Source organism: Anarrhichthys ocellatus, unplaced genomic scaffold, assembly GCF_004355925.1.
Source record: "Anarrhichthys ocellatus isolate YVR2014 unplaced genomic scaffold, GSC_Weel_1.0 scaffold14, whole genome shotgun sequence".
Classification (NCBI taxonomy): domain Eukaryota; kingdom Metazoa; phylum Chordata; class Actinopteri; order Perciformes; family Anarhichadidae; genus Anarrhichthys; species Anarrhichthys ocellatus.
In genome coordinates this window covers 5,648,496-5,653,970 of record NW_022280044.1, presented here as the reverse complement: position 1 = coordinate 5,653,970, position 5,475 = coordinate 5,648,496, and the positions used below count along the sequence as shown (strand labels likewise).

The window sequence follows — 5,475 nt, the reverse complement described above, 5'->3', positions numbered from 1 at the left end:
TATATATATATATAATTAATGTTAGGGTGTTAAGCTACCTGAGCTGGTCATGGGCTTGTCCATTCCCCAAAACCTGTCTCCATTCATTGTCTGTGAGAGGGAGGAGGTGGTGGAAAGCTGCGGCAAGTCAGCCAGAATGAGACATAACGAAACCGGAAAAATAGTGATTTCCTTTTCAAAATAAACGTCTTGATTTTTTGATTTTTTTTGCCTCGTATAGTAAAATAGGTACGGTGCGCAGTTGATAGTTTAGAACAGCTGAGGTGATGTTAAAAATAGTAATGTTACGGATGTTAAAAGCGGACCTTTTAGATGAAAATCTAGAATTGCTCGTTTTTTTATGTGATGCAGTTTCACTTTATTTCGGGGCTTTCGTTATTCCCGTCAGCTTGACGCTGATCGTAGTAGCATCAACTGCATGGTTCGGTCTGAAGGAGGCTCTACTACGTAGGAGAAAAAAAAACAACCCAAAATGTGAATAACTATTGCCCCAGTACTGCCACTGCTGTTGCTTTGCAACACATGGGTGCAGGTAGTTTTGTGTCTCAAATAATTGCTCCGACCTCCTGTTACATCATTTTACGTTTGTAGCAGACCAGCCTCCATTCAAAAAATCAGGCACTTTAATATATTTTATTAATTTGTCCGTAAGTGCGCATGCCCGTTGAGAACGTGCTGTTTTATAAGATATTGGTGTTTTTTGTCAACTGTTTCTCCCACTAACTTTAGCACTTATTTATTTTCCGAATATTTATTCCAGCCCCTGTACTGTCCGGTGTTTTTAATAGTGGATCATTATGCGTGAGAACCAGCACCACAAGGTTCACATTCACTGGATTTATGAATGCGGAGTGAACAAAAAGAGCCTCAGTATTTAGCAAATGTTCTTTAATATAAATGCATTTTGTTGAGACGCATATTTAGACTAAAATTTGTGATTTATTTAATGGAATTTGTCGTGGCCGTTCCCCCACATGCAACAGAAAACTACACTGCCTGCATGAAGCTCTTCCTGCTGCTCGGGAACATTCCTGCATAACCTGCTTACAAGGAATCCAACATGACATCATGCGTGAGAAACAGAACCGTTTTGGGGCGGATTTTTTAATTAATTTATTTTTTGGCCGCAGGATCAAATCTCCGATAATATTACATAATCACAAGTGAGTTTAGATTGGTGTGCTGATTTGGATGTCAGTGGATAAGCCTTAAACGTCCCCGTGTTGCAGTGGATTTCAACCAACCTTGTTGTGTTTTTTTTTTTTTTTACTATTTCTGTTACAAACAAATATGCACATTAATGTGCATTTTAAACTGACCTACTGTAGTGGATCAACGCTGCAGCCCTAAAAACACTCCTCAGGCAACGCTGCCTGCTGGATTAGAGGGCACGTGAGGACAGCGTGGCTGAGCAACGTTATTGCTCTGCTGCAAAAACAGCAATTGGTACAACAACAACATACATCTTTCATTTCCTCCATGTGATTGTGATTGCTTTTTTTGTAATATCACCCGATTTTAGAATTTGTGAATTCTCCAAAAGGCTCGCGACATTTCTGTGGCACAGAGTGGAGCTCTATCTGTCCGGGTCTACATATATATATATATATATATATATATATATATATATATATATATATATACGTACACATATATATACCTACACAAAATAATAAATAAATATATATTTACATATATTTACATACATACACACATAAATAAAAACAAATAATATTAATAACACGGTGGCCTCCATACGCTGCTGTAGTTGACAGACACAAACAGACGCATATAATGAGCCGGGCCTGAGTGAAGCGATTCCTCCATCACTGCATCACTGTAACGTCGTATCTCATCCTTTGACTACAACCTGAGGCTTCCTCTCAAGCCTGTTGCGTCGTCTTCCTCCTTAGCGAAGGGGTCACGTTTTTGACGTTCTCGTATCCTCGGCAGGGAATTTCTTTCCTCGGAGCTCTCCAGTGGAAAAGGCCGGCGGCTCATGATTTGTGGTTGTTTATTGTCATTTTTCTTGTCCTTCACCTGCGGAGGGATGCTCAGGGGGACATAACAATCCTCTGTGTCTCCAGCGGTCCGGTTTGATGCTCTGTACCTGCAATCAATCGCCTAACCGGACAGGAGGCGGAGCCTGTCGTTTGTTGTCGTATAGGCTGGCCGGTCACGGCGACATTGACCCCACGTATCAGAGCACCGAATGCATTATTCATGTCATAAATGTGTCCGTTTACCGTATACACACATTTAAAGGAGCACTCCACCGGTTTTAAAGATGTGTCCAAGTGCACCGCTAGATGCCTTGACTGGATAAAAGTTAAATAATTATTGTTTTGTATCAATAAGTGAGGAAAAGTAGCAGAAAGGGAAATTGTACTTGCAAAATACATATATATCTTTGATGCCTGCTGTCATGTGTTTTGACAGAACAACTTCCCGAGCTCTGGATGTGTCCTCCAGTTTCCACTCATCAGCCCTGATGTTTCACGGCTGCTAAAGCGGGAGCATTAACGGGCTTCTTGTGGCTCCGATAGGCCCCGACGGCCCAAATGGCTTTCACCGTGTCTTCTCACTGGAGCCACAATGGCGCGTCTCAACCGGTCTCAGGAGTTGCTCACAGCGCGTACAGCGGTGGTGTGGTAAACATCTGCGTGGTCTCGAGCTCCCGCGGCGTGCTGTTGCATTATGAAACGGCACACACACACACACACACACACACACACACACACACACACTCTCTTGTCAAAGGTCCCTTCTGTTCAGCCAAGGGCAGCGGAGCAACATTGATATTCACGCAGCTCGTTCTCGTGGAGGCGCCCTCATCCCTCAAACGTCTGTCATTACAGCGTCCTTGGTAGCAGGTGACATGTGAGGGCACCGCTACAGCGTCACGCATGTCGTCCGTATCGCTCCTCCAGTCACTCGGTGGAAAAGGAAACACGCCAAGCAGACGTACGGTCGGAAACTCATGGAGACATAAAGTGAACAGTCTTCTACGTGGGAGAGATATTATATTTACCCATGAAGAAGAAAAGTGATCCTTCATAACCGTGACAGTCTGAACCCTTTGAGGGCAAAGTGAATGTATTGATGACAGAAATATGGTTTTATTTTATTATTAAACACGTAGATATTGTGGCTGGGTGTCCTTCGTTGGATCTGTTGTGTTACTTGAGACGATATGTAACTTGAGTGACAAAAATCATACTTTTTGGAGATACCTTAAGTTGTCTTTATGCTTCAAAATGAAGCGCTCATTCAGATGGTTGAAGGCCAGCTGCAGTTTTCTGACGTTAGAATATCAAAGATCTCAAATGTTTAAAGTTGGTCCAAACACTGACAGTCAAACAGACACGCTGTAATGTAATTTAAAAAATGGTTGTCACAAAAACATGGGGAAATATCAAAGTTACCCTTTTTAAGAAGCCAGTTGATGACATCACAACATTCATTCTGACCATCCGCTACAGTTTGAACAGGAAGTAGGAAACGTCCTACGGTGCTTACTGTACATAACGCTGAACTTGCATTACTCTCATTGGAACAAATCTCTTCCCGGTGCAATATATCATCAAACTCCGTGCTCTTGCCTTTCCCAAACCTGGAAAATACAATTTTTTTTTAACTGTAAGCGACTACAGCGGTAATAAATCATCGAGTACTTTGCGCAGAACCTTGTGTTTATGATTTAAGATGTGTCATGTAACCGGCACTCCAATGCGAGTGAGGATGTGTAGTGCACGCACACACACACACACACAGCGTACATCCCCGCTTAGATAAGGGTGACAACATTCCAGCTAGTCATGCAGCATGGGGACCCTCGGGTGGCCCCCGGTCATCCATCATTAGGACTTCCCCCAGCAGCAGAGACGCCGGCTAGAATGTCCAAACTCCCGTAAGCGAACAGATTTCCTCCCCGCCGGCAACCGGCCTAAGACGACGGGAGCGGAAATTGACTCTCATCCTTGTTAATGAAAGGATACACTTGCCTGTGTGTGTGTGTGTGTGTGTGTGTGTGTGTTTACATCCTTGCCTACGCATTTGCTTGCCCATGTGCTTGAGCACGGGGGAAACGTGTTGGCAGAAAAAAGCTTGCACGTGTGCTTTGTGGACACCGTATGCTCGGGTGTTAAGTGTTGTGTTTACAGTGTGTGTGTGTGTGTGTGTGTAGAGGTGCATAGGAATTGGTTGGATGCTGTCGGTGACCCTCGAGGCCAGCGTATGGACCCAGCTTGGGTTGCTCTGCAAGGTGGAAGGGCTTCTGTTTTCTGCGACCCACCCCGTGGAGAGAGCAGCATGTTAGGCAGAAGGCCTGTCAGCTGCAGGTCTCATTCACAAATCACCTAGTAGACACACACACACACACAATGTGTGTGTGTGTGTGTGTGTGCGTGTGTGTGTGTGACGGCTCACTGGAGTGACTTGTGACTTGGAATGAGCAGTCAGTGTTATTAAGAGTGACACTTGTGCTTTTACTGTGAACAATGTCCATGGTAACAAAATGTGACGTCTCAACCATTTTCAACCTGTTGCTCAATTTTACATTGCATTGTTATGATCTTAGAACCGATAAAACATTTGTGGGATTTTTTTGTATGTCACTCTGGTATTTAACTATTATTTTCATTAACAACCAACCTGTTGATTAGTAAAAAAGATATGCGACCTGAAACGTGCTGTGTGAAGGCAAATGGCTCAACGTGAGCACAATTAATCATAATTTTAGTGCATTCTTCAAATTGCTGGAGGTGCAATATTTGTTAAAAGCAAAAATAGCATTATAGATTAAATACAATCATGCAGCAGAGATGTCCTAGCCTACACATCATATTCTACAGACTTAAGAAAACATCTGTATTTGGTACAGATTGCTGCAAAAATCTGAATTGTTTAGCCGTAGCCTCCACAGGCACTCTCTGGGAATAGTCAGGTGATAACTCTGTGTGGGTTCGTCTCTCGAGTGACTTTAAATATTGATCGCAGCAGCTCTAATGTAGTGCGGACACGTAACATTGCATTTATAGAGCAGTCTCTGAGGAGAAAGTAGTTTAGAGTGCAAGGAAACTGACCTGAGTACCTCACACCGACCTCCACACCACACTCGCTTTTCCCCACATAGCCTCTGTCCTTTCCTCTGTCCTTTCCTCTTTCCTATCCTCTTTCCTATCCTCTTTCCTATCCTCTGTCCTATCCTCTGTCCTCTGTCCTGTCCTCTGTCCTGTCCTCTGTCCTGTCCTCTGTCCTATCCTCTTTCCTATCCTCTGTCCCATCCTCTGTCCTATCCTCTGTCCTTTCCTCTTTCCTATCCTCTTTCCTATCCTCTTTCCTATCCTCTGTCCCATCCTCTGTCCTATCCTCTGTCCTTTCCTCTTTCCTATCCTCTTTCCTATCCTCTTTCCTATCCTCTGTCCCATCCTCTGTCCTATCCTCTGTCCTTTCCTCTGTCCTATCCTCTGTCCT

The 5,475-nt window shown here is 43.7% G+C and overlaps 1 protein-coding gene across 1 annotated transcript in view; it reads left to right on the top strand.

Annotated features, from left to right (window-relative positions):
- hivep3a (HIVEP zinc finger 3a) overlaps positions 1-5,475 on the top strand; it is a 31,372-nt gene that overhangs the window by 846 nt on the left and 25,051 nt on the right. The gene's annotated exons all lie outside the window — the stretch shown is intronic.